Source organism: Colossoma macropomum, unplaced genomic scaffold (assembly GCF_904425465.1).
Source record: "Colossoma macropomum unplaced genomic scaffold, Colossoma_macropomum, whole genome shotgun sequence".
Classification (NCBI taxonomy): domain Eukaryota; kingdom Metazoa; phylum Chordata; class Actinopteri; order Characiformes; family Serrasalmidae; genus Colossoma; species Colossoma macropomum.
Window position 1 is genome coordinate 31,937,678 of NW_023494792.1, and position 17,471 is coordinate 31,955,148.

Genomic DNA, 17,471 nt, shown 5'->3' on the forward strand with positions numbered 1-17,471 from the left:
GACAGAAGTAGCAGGACGCGGAGAGTTTATAGCTGTACTTGAAGCTGAAAAATGGAAAGAATGTGGTAAAATCTGCATACTTGGGTACATTTGATGTAACAGCCAAAAACAGAGCAAGATTTTGTAGTTATTTTGAAAATTCTGTTTGTATTTATTGTAAATTGCTCTGTAATTTGATCTGAATCTACGCTGACTGGATGTGAGTTATCCACCCGGAAGTACAGCCAACAAAGATTCTGATTTTGTCTATAGGTTCATAATACATTCGGTATTACTGCAGTTTCCAGTCTGCTTGAAAAGAGAATAACACTGTTCACAACACATTGCTCTCCTACACTGGAAAAAAGGAACAGACGGACCAGCTTAAAGAGTTTTTCCATTTAGCGCACATGTAGCCTTTAAATTAGCTCAGTGAAGCAAAACCGCAAACCGGTTAATACGATTAATCTACACTGAGCTGATTAAAATGACAGAAATCTAATTTACACAGTTCTCCTCTTCACCCCAAATGTAGTCGATAAGGAAGGTCATGTTTGGTGCCTGAAGTTTGCTTCTTTAGTTTTGAGCTGGAGCTATGAAGCTAATTTAGATGAGAAGGAAAAACCCATGATGACCAATTAGCATTGTGCAAACTGGAAGGCCTAAATCTGGTCTCAAACAGTATTGAGTTGTTCAGTAATCTCATATAGACTTGCTTTTGTGGTTTCTGACACTGTATGGCCTGCTGTTATTTAGAAATATGACAAAAATTATGTTGGATATTTAAAAACAGTTGTAACCATCATCTAGAAGCATGCATTTTGTTTATATCTTTGTCTGTTTGTCTGTAGATAACAGTTATGTTGAAGGTGGGAGGAACTTTTGAAAGACTACAGGCACTTTGCCGGCTGCTAGCTGGCTTGTGCGACTGAAGCCAGATAGCTAACGTTATCACTGGTAGGCCGAATATCACATCTGTATTATTGGTCAGCCGCCACATCAGTGCATTTCTTTATCATAGCGTGAAAACTGCCAATGGTTGTTTTATCATATTTGTGCAAGGCACTCTGGAACGATACATGACATGACAAAGAATATATTAAATGCTAGTTTCAGGCCAGAATGCCCCTTCAAGGGCCCGCACACCATAGCTTTGAAAGCTGATGGTCAGTCTGTCATCAGGTCAGTCGTGGCTCCATGATCAATTTCACCGTCTCATGGTTTCTTTGGTTTGTTCGTGCTGCGAGATGACAGCACTTTAACAGTAGTGGAGACTGACTGTGACCCCTCCAGGTTTTGGGCTGTGCAGGTGTAGGTGCCTTGGTCCACCTCTCTGACCTCATCCACCAACAGCATGCTCTGGGAGCGCTGGCGGCTGCGTCCATCCACCTGCACCGCCTGCATGCTGTCCTGAGTGTAGAGCGGACGGCCAATCTGAAAATACACCAACGTGGTCACACCTGGACATAATCGCACCTGAACAAGGCTTTGAGTGGTGTTCATAGAGAACAATTGACATGTCCATAGCTTTGTGCACTACAGTTTCACATGATGTTGGATGCCAGCTTTCTGTAAAGCTTATCCAACACAGCAACACTTGCAATGGAAGAATATATTTGTGGGTGGAGCATGGAAATGTCAAGTGATGAGTTTACATTTTTAGGTGTTTTTTGAAGCCTGCGGAATAAATTACTGGGTCAAAAAATCTGTAATGTTTTACCTTATCAACTTCATCATTTTTTTAATAAAAGCTTATTCTGAAATTGATGCTACAAGTTCTAAAAACGTTGGGATGGGAGCAATTTAAGACTGTGAAATGTTCAAATAACATCTTTAACAGGTGATGCGATCGTGCTTGGATATAAAAGGAGCATCCAGGAAAGGCCAGATCCTTCATGAACAGGGATGGGTTGAGGCTCACGGCTTTGCCAAAAAATGCACAGGAGTGCAATTGCAAGAAATATTGGTATTTCATCCACTATAGTGCATCATCAAGAGATTCAGGGAATCCAGAGAAGCATAAAAGTAAAAGGCCAAAAGCCACAAACAATTGCCCATGACTTCCGGCCCCTCAGATGACCCTGCATTAATAACCTTCATGCTGCTGTGTTGGATATCAACACATGAGCACATGGAATATTTTGACAAGCTGTTCTCACTAAACATATTTCGTCATTGCATCCACAAATGTTAATTAAGAGTGTTCTATGCACAGTGGAAGACATATAACAACAACACGTGTCAGAAACACCGCCAACTTCTCTGGGCTGAAATGGTCTTTCAGATTTGAACCATTCCCATGCTTCCCAAGGTGCCTGTATTCTATGGGGCTTGATGTTTATGAAAATAATGGAAATCATGTTCTCTGGGCCAAAGAAGCAAACATCCTTCCAGATTGTTATCAGTGTAAAGTTTAAAAGCCAGCATCTGTCATGATAGGGGGGGTATTAGTGAGCATGGGTAACATGAATATCTGTGAAGGCACCATCAACACTGAAAGATATATACACATTTTGGAGACACAAATGGTCTCTACTTTTTGGACCCCTCAGAAAGGTTAAAGAATAAATATTGTGTTTTTGTCCTGTAGTGAAATCAGAAAGTAAGTACAAGCAACAGGAAGCTATGAGGACAGTGAGTGTCTTAGGCTATGTTTACACAGCAGGTAAACGTGGCCCAAATCTGATCTTTTTCCTCAAATGTGACACAGATGTGTCATTTGTGTGGCAGTGTGAACAGCAAAAAACGCATTGAATCTGACTTTTTCAATTCCGATTTGAGACGCTTACATATGTGGTACTGAAATCCGATACGTATCCAATCTGCGGCAATGCGACTCAGTCTGAACAGCCAGATCGGAATTCATGCGACTTTTACGTCAGTACAACTCGACATTCGTCATTATTTCACGCTGCTGAGACTGATAAACATTTAGGCTGATGTTTCTGTACTAAAAGATTATAAGAGACTCATCAAACCGCTCCGTGTTCAAACGAAACCGGCCGAACGCGGCCGGAGGAGCCCGAGGCTGCAGCGTCAGAGAACAGTTTAAAGAATCCGAGGACACGAACCAAAGAAGAGTGGCCGAATAACGAGCCCTTTTTACAGCGAACTCAAACACATTCTGGGTGATGAGTCCAGCTGTCAACCACTGGAACTTTATACTCGCTCCTGCGATGCTGGTGAAGATGAAACTGAAAGCTCCGGGAGCGACTGGCCTTCACAGGCTGTCGTGACTGTTTCACCTCAGGACGAGCCACATGAAGCATTGTTCTTTTGCGCATGCGGGTCGGTTTAGGAGCTGATCTGTTCAGACTGATGTCGCATACAGATCACATTTAAAAGATAATGTGAACAGCCAAACAAAAAAAATCGGATTTGGTGAGAAAATCTGATTTGGGCCACTTTTACCTGCTGTGTAAACGTAGCCTTATAGTCTTTGGACTCACCGTCTGACCGGGGTACTCCCAGGTGAAGTCCACCAGCACATCCTGTTCTCCCACCACTGTACAGGTGACCTGCAGGTTCTGTCCCAGAGCCATGGAGTCTGATGAGGCCTGGATGACAGGGGCGGGGGGAGCAGCAGGGTCTGCCAGAGACATTGTCATTTAAAACTGATATTCTTCAAATTTGATCCAGAATCAAAAACAACTGGGCCTGCTCAGCATTTGTATACACGCCATAGAGTATGCTATGATGTTAATTGCTTAAGTGCTGATCTTACATACAGTGTTAAAGCCCCTGGGAGCCTAAATTCATGTTTTCTTTCTAATTTGATTATTCTTGCTCCTGTAGGGCACATAATATACATGTAGAAAGTATGTCCTGTGAATAACTGTCCAGTGTCCACTAAACAGCTGATGTATTCTCCAAAATTCTTCCCTTTCGATTTAAACTACGTGGTCCTAATATTGCTTACATAAGCTGATGTGGTTTGTCCTGCCCACACAGCTTTGAACTATACATTCAACACTTTCTTGAGTGAAAGTTAACCACCAAGCAAAAGCTAACCAAGGAGGCACAACTGAGCTATCAAACCAGCCCATCTCTCAGTCGTCTGTTCATTCATTTATTTGTCCAACCCGCCAGCATTCCCTGGATGCACATCCAGCAATAAAGTGAGAAAGGACCTTCTTTAAGACATCGTCATATAAAAGCTGGACGATGTTTTTAGCAAGTGGACACAGCGGAGTCTACAGTATATATGTACGTAGAGCCCCTTTCACTCATTTCTTCACACTTTGTTCGTGCCATTGTGTTTAGTTCTGCTCAGTAGTGCAGCAGGCTGGAAGTGTTTGACTGAGGGATGTCAATCAAGCTCATTAGTATATTAGGCCACACCCAGATTGCTGAGTGTTTTATATAACACTCTATTCTAATATCAAACAATGTTTAATATTTTACTATGGGAGCGTTTTTTCAGACCCTCACTGAGCTCATTTACCCATTTACCTTTCACCTAAGTCTATATGGTCAGATGTCATGGTCAGTACCATGACCTACACTTTTGCCACAAAAAGCAATTAGAGTTGAAGTTAATGAGCTCAAGCACCTGTTTTCTGTTCTTTTTCTAAATACAGGGAAATGCGGCAGATTTATTGTTGGTGGTTATGAGTTCTAAGCTGCACATGCAGCTACAGTGTTCTTTTAACCTGAGGCTGTATTATGCACTCACAGTGGACATAGATGAGCATGTACTTGGTGGAGCTCTGGCGCAGGTTGCCCAGGCTGGCCACACAGTACAGAGAGCCGGCGTGGTGCTGTTTGGGCCTGTGGATAGTAAAGCCGCGCATGACGTCAAAGGAAATCTCCACTCCGTCTACCTTCACCTCCACAGGTGGGAACTCGTGGTGCAGAGTGACTTTAGCCTGCGGAGATGTGACCTGACAGGGCAGCACTGTGGGCCTGTTGGTGCGCAGCTGGATGACCTCGTAGTAGTCGGAAGAGGGGACGAACAGCTCCTGAGGGTCTGAGAGAAGCATAAAGACAATAAGTGTGTTTACATGCACTTAATAATCCGATAGATGCAGAAAATCAGATTTTGTCAGTAATCCGATCAACACGTTTATGTACACGTGAGTAATCAAATGGGGAAACTCCAGGTCTACATGAGTCAGACAGTAATCAGATTGCAACTTTGCAACCGGCCAATAAACTCACAGAAGTGGACGTGATGTAAACATAATGTAAAACATGCTGCAGCTTTTTTTAAACATTGCGTGAGTTTACCTGAAAACATGAACACACATCATCTAGAATATGAAGAATATTTAAATCCTTAATTTCGTGTTTGGTTTCAGCGTCACTCCAAAAGTGTTTTACATGTTGTGTTGATGCTGTTTGCTTATTTCTGGTACCTGTTTTGCTCATGCGCAAACTGAGAAATCTGAAAGAAATCAGAGTAAGGGTTTACATTTACTGAGAAATCTGATTACTGAGCTAAAATCCAGCTCTCCTTATCATATTACTTAATCAGATTTCTAGATCAGAGTATGCTGTTTACATTATTCCATTTGAATAATCGGATAACTGCAGAAATCCAGAAATGCACTCAATGTAGACAATGTGGGCTGGATGCTATTTAAAGTGAAAGTTTGGCAAAAAAAATAAATAAAAAAAATAATTAAAAAAAAATTTTAGTCCCCTCTACTTTCCCAAATGTAGTCAATCAGTCAGGATATGTTGTATGTAAGTTTTGCACTGGAGCTGTGAGGCTAAAGTGTGCAGAAACACCTGTGGATGTTTTCAGATCTGAAGCAGCTTGATTTTCCCCCCTCCCTCAAAGACGAAAGCTTTAAGTGTTGTTTATTTGATGGGGGCAGTGTTGGTGTCTACCAGGTCTTCCACAGCTGTTAGGAGTCTCTGTGTACTGTAATCATTTTCGGTTTAAAGACTGGAAGAATGAACTTGTTAAAGTGGCAGTAGGTGCGTAAACAAGTAGTGGGCAAATCCAATACTGACATTTTTGATATCGTACTTATTGTTGGAGGTGTTGGTGTTTAACTTGTCATTAATGGCCATTTGGCTGAAAATGAAATAAACGAAAGGGAGGCGTCTCACTTTTATAAAGTCAGCAGTTAACAAGTAATGGAAGCTTATATCCCAGCATTCAACAGTGTGCAAACTGCACTCCTAAATCATCAGACTGTGTTGAGTTGTTAAGTAGACTTCAGTTCTACAGAATGGACAAAACTGCATACAAATTTCAGGCTTTCGTGATGGCTTAGCTACTGTTTTTATAACAGTATGAATTCAATGCCAGAAACCACATAAGCAACTGTACTGGAGACACAGTGCTATTTGAGGCACAATGTGATGATTTAGGCCTGCAGTTTGCTAATTGGTGGGATATAAGCTTTCATTACCTGTTAGCTACATTAGCCTTGTAGCTCCAGTGCAAACTAAAGAAGCAAACTTCAGACGCCAAACATGTCTTGGCTGATCGGCTGCATTTTGGTGAAAAGGGGGGAAATTTATGCAAATTAGATTTTATACCATTTTTTTTAACTCCCCACCAGCTAAAATGAACAGTTCATAAAGACACTTTATGAAACAATTAATACGTGCTTTTGTAAATGAGCATAACCATGTTTAAAAAGGGTGAATCTACTGCCTCATACAACCATCCTGAAACTCAAAATGCGCTCATTTATTTTCAAAGTAACTATCAGTTTATCACATTAAAGGGCTCATATCCTGCATTTGTCTTGTATTACGTCTGTGCCTGATGTTAGTGTATTTTAATCTACCTGAAACAGACATAAATGAAGTTTTTATCTGACCATTTTCTGACCTCTCTTTATCCCTTACAGTTAAACAGGTTGTTTCTGTTACTAAACCTATGAGACTGATATACGTAAATGATCTTGAGGTAAATGATCCCTGTTCTGGTTGGCTGTCCTGCATGGTGCCTTATTCCCAGAACTGACCATCCAACATCGGTACCTGATCTCACTAATGCTCAATAAAATCCTCACAGCAATGTTCGACATCTAGTGTAAAGCATTTCTAGCAAAGGAGGAACAAACTCACTATTAACACCCTTCATTTCAGAGGAAACGCTGGAGAAGCAGGTGCGGTTCCACTGCTAAGGGGTTGCCCTCCAGTTCTACAGGGACCTCTGGGAGTTTTTTGACCTGACAAGTTTGTTTTGGTAGCTACTTTTTGTGGAGTCAGTATTTCACAGATGTTAAGCGATTTCAAGCTGCTTTGTCGGCCAGTAGCAGCAGGCCGCAGAAAACGGATGGGGCCTCAGTGGATGGAGGCTGCAGGAGTTTGAGTTAAAATGAAGTCTTGTAACCGCAGGTCATCAGCCTCTCTGCCGTCTGTACATGTGGGCAGTGGATGGATGGACTCCGCTGCGGTTTCCAGGGTGAAACACATAGATGGGCGGAGCTAATCTGCTATACGCCGAAGAGGTGAAAATATGTAAATATACTGTTTTTCGTGACATCAAAAAAACAATGAATTCAAAACAGGCTGTTAGTTGCAGCATTGTTTCTATGTGTGGACTGCATGGTCTGGGGAGTGCAGTACATTTTGAAGATTTCGTTTCAGACTAAATTTTACATCCTAAATCAAACACTGTTATTGGGAAAACCAAAGAAATGCCATTTTCCATGATACAGGCCCTTTAAAGCTGTCAATCAGGGAGAAAAGACATATATTTGTATTTATGCATAAATTGTTGCTGTATTCGTTGACCATTAAATAAACTCAGTGGAGGTTGTTAAAGACTCAGGTTATTAAAGAAACACAGACGGCGTGAAGCTCCTGCTGAGCTCCTTCCCGCCTTCTGTTTCACACAGATAGATATTTGCACATTACCAGGGAAGAAGATGAAGACTTTGACGGCCTTATCGTACTCCTTCCTGCACTCCGTGTCCTCGCAGTACATGGGGTAGCAGGTGAACTCTCCTGTGTCGGCTCCTGTTGTGTTTGCTAAAATCAGGGTGCCGTATCGCTCATGCTGGACCGTCCTGACCAACAAAGCAGTTTCAGTCATGAATCAGATCTTATAAAATTGTATTGTTATAGTATTGTTGATTTTAAGGAGTCGAAATATGAATCTTGCCACATACAAGCAAACACCGCTGCACTGAACTGACGTCATAAATCAGGCAACCGCTCAAAAATACCCCCAAGCTTTATCAAGTATGCTATTTAAGCTACTTTGGCAGTAGTCGAGTACATTATGAGCAGCTGGTGTTATACATTATTATACAACAGGGTTAAACTGTAATTGCAGACTTACCTTCAGTGCACAGGACTGTTAGTTTGCTGCTAGCATGAATGTTTTGGCTCTTTAATGGGCTCATTAAGCAGTTCATAATGCTACTTCTTTCAATTTCAACAAAGAAATCTTACATAGTGCAGCTTTAATCTGATACTTGTGTGATTAGTTTCATTATATTAATTCAGTCAGCACAATGGCCACTAGGGGGCCTGCAGTCTTCATATCAAACTGCTGCCTTTTAAGGCAACTGACTCCTGAGACAGAATGGCACTGAGACCAAAAACTTCAGTTTTGCACACAGAGCTAAAATACCTGCAGCAGCTGTGTGTGCAAGAACTATGTTAATGAATTTATCTCCTGCTGATTCTCCTGCAGAAGTTTAACTCGATCAGGTGTTCTTTTTCAAAATTCTGCATAATTAAATCATCAAGATGTAAATGAAATCGCTGAGAGTGGTTTAATATGATCTGGTCGATTCTAGAGAAACTTACAGAGTCAGAATTGTTCACAGTGGTGGTGATAAGAACCAGATGTCTGAAGAGTCTAAAATCTACAGCACTGAAGATTATTACACAAGATTGGTAATGAATACGCTGAGTGATGTCTGAGACCTCATTTTACAGAACAGGTTTTGGCTTAAAATGCCTTTTAAAAAATCTTTAGTGGTGGAGAAGTACATGAAGTACATGTGAGTCAAACTCGTCCCCAAAGAAAACTTACTTTTCTCAGATTTAGGACTATTTTATCATCATCAACATTGCATATAAACACTCAGAAGACTTGTGTAGGTTCACTGGTGGTTTAGGATAGCAAATAGAAGGGCTATATTTGTGTTGTAGACATTGTGATGTCTGGTTCCACCTCTGTGAAGAAATCTGAGTCTGTAAGTTTCTCTGCAATGAACCATTTCACACCAAACCACCCTGAATGACTCTGTTTACATCTCAACCATTGAATCGAGGAGAAATTTTGAAAAATGGGTGGCTCTCCCCTTTAAATTAGGAGTGTGTAAAGAGTTAAAACTGCTCAGTGTAACAGCCGCTCACAATCAAAGGCATATTGACTGTAAAATATGTTAGAAGCTGTAAAACTGCTTGCTTTAATACTTTTGGCCTGTAGCGGACCTGAGCCGCTGACCTGCCACTGTCACCATGACAACCAGCCTTGACCCACATACCTGAGTCGCCCATCGTCGTCCTCTTGCAGGTAAGGTGGGACGCCCCACTGGACCGGACTGCCTTTACACCTCAGCTCCAGCGTGTCTCCCGCTGTGACGGACAGTGTTTTGCCCTACCTTCTGGAACTTCCCCTTATCCAGCACCTGAGTCAGGTACGTCTGAGCCGCTGGAGGCTGAGGCGTGGCTTTGGCTTTGGGTTTAACGGACGCACTCTTGGTCTTCTTCTCCGCCACCTTCTCAACCTTAGACTTGCTTTTCAGCCTTTTATCTGCTGCTGGCTTCGACTGCTGACCCTCCTTCTGGCTCAGGCCTGCATGTTTATGGATATAGTACAGCTCTTTAAAAGGCTTCTGTGTGCTAAAGCATCAGTACAGTCTAGAGAGCAAACCAGTTTATACTACAGTTATATGCAGAGGTTTGGGCAATAATGTGTTATTATCATTATTATTATTATTATTATTATTATTATATTGGTTTTCAGTGCACATTCTCTACAGACAGCAGGCTTGTCTTCAGATTGTAATGCACAGTTACTGTTTATCTGCTAAATTTAACATGTTGGAGAAAATAAAATTTAAAATATAGCCTGTGCAAAAGTTATGGCACCCTTCATATTTTATGCTCTATTTTTTCCAGTATGTTAAACTTAGCAAATAAATAGAAATTATGCACTAAAACAAGCAGGGAAATGACATGTCTTAGTGTGATCTCTGTAGAAGATGTGTTAATCTTTTTTCACTTACAAAATCAACAAAACGTCATTTGAGGCAACTTTTGTGTAAACTTTTCCATTTTATTAATAAAATATACAGTAATATTATAGCCCTGCGATGGACTGGTGACCTGTCCAGGGTGTATCCTGCCTTCCACTCAAAGACTTAGAAGATGTGTGTGTGTGTGTGTGTGTGTGTGTGTGTGTGTGTGTGTGTGTGTGTGTGTGTGTAATATTATAAAATGCTTTTAAAAACACCTGCCTTCTTTATTTGTAAATTGTTTTGTTGCACTTTGTTTATCCCTGGTTTACAGTCTGTTATTGTTCTTAAAAATGGCCATTTCATTATTTTGTTTATTACTTTCGTGAGCAAATTACACTTTTCATAAATATACAGTGGATAGTGCTCGAAGGGTTTTAAGCTGCATTCACTCCAGTTTACAACCTCTTAAAATCTCTGCTTATTTTTTTTTTCCAAAATCTCTGCATAATTCAGAGGTTGAGATGTAAACAGAGTCATTCAGAGTGGTTTGGTGTGAAGTGGTTCATTGTAGAGAAACTTACAGACTCAGATGTCTTTACAGTGGTGGTGATAGGAACCAGACGTCACAATGTCTACAACACTAATATAGACATTTTATTTACTATTCAAAACCACCAGTGAACCTACACAAGTCTTCTCAGTGTTTATATGTGAAGTTGGTGATGGGAAAAAAGTGGAAAATCTGAAAAAAAAAGTTTTCTCTGGGTAATATTTTAAGGCACCTTTATTTATAAACCACATTTGAAGACATTATGTGTCAACCAATGTGCTGTACAATAAAATCAAGTCATTTTGTCTTGGCTCGAAATAAAGCTATTATTTTGCCTTACAACGTCCTGCATGTACGGCTGTGTGCATACGTTTGGTATCCCCTGGTCAAATTACATGTTTTCTTGACTTTCTAACTGAAAATGAACACAGTTAACACATCCTCTACAGAGAACACACTTAAAAGATGTGTTCAAATTAGTGCACAGATTCTGTTTTTAAGAACAACTGATGTGCTGAGTTTAGCACAAATAAAGCATACATTTTAAAGTTTAAAATAAAGCATAAAATCTAAAACTTTTGCAAAGGCAATATTATGTGAACAGTTATATTCTGCAAGAGCACAGTAATTGTGCATTACAGTGTACAGACGTGTGTCATTTGACCAGGGGCGCCAAAACTTCTGCATGCAACAGTAACTCCCCACCCCACATTCACTTTAAAAATACGGTGTAGGCCAGAATCTCGAAACTATCGTAAAACAATGTCTCAGTCATCAGGCAGTGAATTCATAACCATAACCATCACTCATTTCACTCAGTTTCTCTAGAACACAGCGTTTCACACCAAACCACTGTCTTACCCATTTAATTAAACAGCAAATTGAACATTTTGAGAATTTCTTCTTAGATTTTTGCATGCATGCACATAATTACAGATGAGAGTATCTGTTTGGTAACGAAGACCTGAACAACATCATCACAACTTCATTGTTGCAATTAAAGCGTAGGCTTCTTCCATTTCAGGCCTGAGAGGGACTCACCGAGCTGAAAGAGCAGCATGCAGAAGAGCAGAGCCAACAGCACCACGGCCACCTTCATGACGGAGACGCTTCACTGCAAATGCACTGTAAATGATTTGTTTTATGCACAAGCTTTTTCAGTTCGTTACAGAAGTAGAGCAGAGACAGCAGAGCAGAGAGAGAGAGCGAGTGTGGACTAGGGGCCGTGTGTGAGAGACTGGCGCTGCAACCAGCTGCCCTCGGACACACACACATTCCTGCTCTCAGAGCTAGCGTTAACACCCCAAATTCCTCCAGCTGGGCTCAATGGGCTCTTTCTGCAGCCGGATAGGAAGGCCAGGCCTGCAGGCTGAAAAAGCACCCATGTTTATTTAGCTGAGGAAAAACATGCCACTGACCGGCCGACAGGCTGTGAAAACGACCAGGCAGGCTACAGCTGCTGGCTAGTGCGAGTTAGGCTGTGGTCACCTGTTCTGTCTGTGGTTTGTTAACTTCAACACCCCCTTCTGTAAACAGTACAGTGTAAGAACGGTGGTGAGGATGACCAACCAGGGATGAGGTGGCAGTGGTTAGGACGGAGGACAAAGGGATTTCCTGAGGTGTGGTCTGTTGTTTTTATCATTTTTCTTGCTACTTTTAGTGCTACTTGTAGTGCACAATATATATATATATATATATATATATATATATATATATAGACCCCCCACCCACACACACACACATATATATATATATATATATATATATATACATAAATATATATATATATATATATACATATGTGTGTGTGTGTGTGTTTATGTGTATAGTGCACTATATCGCTGCTGTTGGAAGAAAACCTCATATCTAAATTTTTGACATAATTTACATAATTTGAAAATGCCTGTTGCTCTTTACATTGTGTGTAAATTTCATGATGAATGGCCCAAAACGACTTGGAAAAAAGTCTGGTTCCATTGACTTACATTAAACGTAAAGAAGGTTTTTTTCATTCTCCTGTAAAGTTGATGATGTTTTAACTTATTTTCACTTACAAAACCAAAAAAATGTCTAGGGCGCCCAAACTTTTGCATTCAACTGTATGTAAACGATCTCTGTTCTAATTGGCTGCCCTGGACAAAAAAAGAGTCCACGCGAAAACACTCCTTACAATTTCTGTGTGAATGGGTGGAGCTAAAGTGCTGTAGCCTGAACAGGTGAGTATATGTAAATGCTTTTTTTGTGACATCACAAAAACAAAGAATTAATAATGTGCTCTTTTTGCAGCTTCGTTTTCCTAGATGGACTGACAGAACGGGGGAGTTGAACAGAATTATTTAAGATAATGATACATATTACATCAAAGGAAGTGAGGAAAATTTGTGCTGCAGTTCAGCCCAAGCAGAGGAGGCCTCACCTCCAGTGATAATCTTCACTAAGAAGATAAAATATGAGAGGAATAACACATAAAAAAATGAAGTTCACACATTTCACCTCACCCGAAATGTATTTAATCAGCCAAGATGTTTGATGTCTGAATTTTGGTGAGTTCTTCTTTCATGTATCTACTAAAATGAAAGTTAGGATGTAATGGAAGCTTATAGCCCCCTAAAATCTTTACTGGAACCCTTTATATAGAAACTTCAGCCATGACAGCACTGACGACCGTTCATCTCCCTCTTATTCATCATGCAGCTCATCTATGACAACCAGATCCTTCACAACATACATTCATTATTTACTCTAATATCTTAAACAGGTGATCTAATGTGAGTCATGTTTAGGTTAAAGAGGAATTCCACAAATTTCTAATGAATTTAAATAAAATTTCCATATAATTCAGTCATTGAGATGCAAACAAAGTCATTCAGAGTTTGGTGTGAAATGGTTCACTGTAGAGAAACTTACAGACTCAGATGTCTTTACAGTGGTGCTGATAGGAACCAGACGTCACAATGTCTACAACACTAATATAGACATTTTATTTACTGTCCAAAACCACCAGTGAACCAAAACGAGTCTTCTGAGTTTTATGTAATGTTGATGAAGGTAAAATAGTCAGGAATCTGAAAAAAATAAGTTTTCTTGGGGTCTATGTTGCCTAACAACACCGCATGTACCTCTCCACCAGGAATAGATATTAAATACACTTTGCATTCTTAAAAAAATTGTAAATGTCTTACGAATCACACAATGTATTTGTAACAGCTTTTAGAAGCATCATACACATCAGACGTCTGGTTCCTATCACCACCACTGTGAACAAATCTGACTTTCTTTCTGAAGTTTCTCTAAAACAGAGTGTTTCACACCAAACCAGTCTGAATGACTTTATTTACATCTTAACCATTTAACTATTCAGATATTTTGCAAAATCTGGGGAATTCCCTTTTAATAAATCCAAAAATATCCTTCAGTGAAAGTAAAAAAGGTATCGGCATTTAAACAAACTCATATACACGTAAAGCAGCAAGTAAAAAGCAAATATTTAATAGATAAAATTAAGAGTAGAACATTTATTTTCTCTGATTTCAGTAACTTTAATGCTGATTACTCTGTGTTACCCAGACTAGAGAACCTGCCTTCTTTTCAGCAAACTCTCACATGTATTGCATATTCAAATACACCTGACCATAAGAATAACGCATACACAGTGTGATGTGATAAACATTACATTGCAGAGCATTATTCCTCTCTCAGTCTCTGTTCTACAGCAACACGCTGCACTCCTCCTCCTCATCTTCCTCAGCAGTGCGGCCCACCAGTGTGGTGTGGTGAGTAATGGGCGGTACTGGTCCTTGCACAATTTTACACTGATGCAAATTTGATTATATGTGTTAATAAAAACAGCAACAAACATTGAATTTCTTTGGAACTCAAGAGAAAAGTAAAACAAATCCTGGCCGATTTTGAAGATCTTTAGGAATTAGTGCAAATAAAGTGTAAATGTTCTTAAATAATACTGAAGTACAGTTTTAAAGTTCAGTCGCTTTCTGGCGTCAAGATCGCTGCTTTTACTGTTTTTATCCATGCAACATACAGCACTGTGTAAAAGTCAGAATCACCTGTACACTTATTTAATTTCAAATCAGAAGTTATTTTTCAATGTCTGAAAATTTCCCAGAAGCCTCAACAACTAAATAAAATATGTTTTTCAGTATTTAGTGTGTCTGCTCTTTACCTTTATTACAGCTTCTCTTCTTTTCAGGAGACTCACTGTCCAGTTTTTCAAAGAATCTGCAGGGATATTTTCCCACATCTACAAAGTTCAGTCTTAGAATTTGGTTGAACATTTTCTGAAGTAATCAAACCCATTCAGTGGTGTTGAGGTCTGGACTCTGGGGTGGTCAGTCCATTGTTCAGCTCTTTGTTTGATGTGTCCGTCTCCTTTTCTCAGTGAGGTTCTTCTTGACAGCTACACATCCTTTCAGACCCACAGCGCTGAGTCGTCTTCTCTCAGTGGAAGGATGAACAGAACCACCTGTGGATGTTTTCAGATCTGAAGCAGCTTGATTTTCTCCTCTCTCTCAAAGATGAAAGCTTTAAGTGCTGTTTATCTGATGGGGACAGTGTTGGTGGTGCACCAGGTCTTCCAGGTGGTTGTTAGGAGTCACGATTTCTCTGCATCTTTTTTTTTATTCTTATTTTCCTTTGACTGTCTCCTTCTTTATGCAAATGGATTCTCTTATAGCTTGTCAGAATGTTCTCCTTTAGCCAGTTTAGATGCACATGAGAAGGAAATTTAAAGGTGTGTTTGGGTTGATTGTGTGAATGTTAGTGACTGTTTGAAGGGGAACATAACGTCAGTAACAGTGTTGGGAACAGCTTTTGTTGAGAGGGGATAGCTAGAACTGGCAGGTTTTAAGATTGGTAGGATGGAAGAGTTCAGCAGCACCAAAAAGAAGGGAAAAATTCAGTGCTGATAGAATTAAACTATTCTTAATGTTGGAGATGTTTGTGTAACGTTTGTTAAAGATATACTTCTTGTTTTTTTCCCTCACACTGAAAATAAAGTACTTAATGGCAGTTTTGGTTAGAATTTAGTAGCCGAAAGGGTGGTCTCCGACTTTTAAACAGTACTGTATTTTGTTCTTTCCTTTAAATCTAGGACGGCTTAATCCGCATCTGAGACAGCAAATACATACGTGTACAGGCTCTTGCAGTGTGTGGGGGGGTGCTTTGGATGAATGGGCCACCTATGTAGAGGTGACTGAGGTTCATGTCTGCAGCATATAGATTAGGTACTGTAGGTTCTGTACAGTGGAATGACCCAGTTTTGCATGCCAAGCTTTTTCATGAGGCTCAATTGCTTATGCATCACTGAATTACGCCACAGGTAAGTCTACATGAATAGGGCTATTGTTCCTACATAAGTTTGGGCCAATAAGCAGGATTTAAAGAGCCTTTTCAGCTTTTTCATTAATGAAGCATGTGAAAAATTGCTCATGATGTCTTAGATATCTTAGTGTAACTCCTTAAACTACACAGACATACAAAACATTAGCTGTCTCATTCATGAAACACTTACATTAATTGTTTATGTTACTAAAGTATTTGTCAGGGACGGTATCGGTCAAACTGTTAGAGCCACAGTTATCCCAAGAGGCTTATTAATTTTGCTGAACAAACCCAGCTTGCTGCTCTTCACCTTATTATTCTACACTTTTTTGTTCCATTTTTACAGGTTGCAGCTTTCAAACTAAAACTGTAAACTTGTCAGAAAGCCCATACAGTAATAGTGAGCTAACAGCGGTCGTTCAAACATTTTTATTTTCACATAGGAAATGAATGGCCTGCAATAACAGCATTGGTCTAGCAACACCTTAGAAACCACCTGGGATACCATATATGACCTCGCAACACCTTATCAGCCACCAGGCGTTTCATAGCAACAGCTTTATCAAGTCAAAGTTTGGTCACTGATGTTGCCCTTCAGTTCATTCTGCACTCAAAATATGTAAACTTTTCCAAGCCAGTTTTTGAGCTAGAACCACCTTAATTGGCACAAAAGTTTATTATGAAGGAAATAGTACACTTGTGCTTTTTGGACTGATCAGAAGTATGGTCTTCATACAGTGATCATCCAAAGACCAATTTTTTAAAGCAATGAAGGGCAGAACATTCAGAAAATTTAAATCTAACAAGTCTGTCAGTAATTACACAGTTATTACACACTCATAGCACATACCAAATAATGCAGAGTAACTACACAGTTATTACACTCTTTTTATCCACATACAGACCCATACACGAGAATTATACAGTTATTACATCACCTACAACTGTGAAATGTTCCATAGTAACTACCTAAAAACACACGCAATCACCCAATACAAAAGCATCCTTATGGCAACACCTAGAAACGACCAGAGGTACCATAGTGACCACCTAGCAACACCATAGGGACCACCAAAAAATACTATAGCAACCACCTACCAATACCCAAGCAACAACCTGGCCAGGTCCTAACAACTACTAATGATGCCTGAGGAACCACCTGTAATACCATAGCAACGACATAGCAATGCCATAGCAACCAGCTGGAATACTGTAGCAGCCACCTAGCAACCAGCTGGAATACCATATGAACTGCTTTCCAAAACTCTAGCAACCACCAGCCAATACCCTAGCAACAATCTAGCAAGCCCTAAACAACCACTAATGATGCCTGAGGAACCACCTGTAATACCTTAGCAACCACATAGCGACACCATAGCAACCAGCTGGAATACTATAGGAACTGCTTTCCTAAAAAACTCTAGGAACCAACCACTAAGATACCATAGCAAATGCCTAGCAAAGTGTTTGCTGTTTAAATCCAAATAATGAAAACT

General features: G+C 40.0%; 1 pseudogene; it reads right to left on the minus strand.

Annotated features, from left to right (window-relative positions):
• Window positions 1-646: 646 nt before the first annotated feature.
• On the minus strand, window positions 647-11,865 carry LOC118811350 (annotated as a pseudogene).
• Between the last annotated feature and the right edge of the window lie 5,606 nt (window positions 11,866-17,471).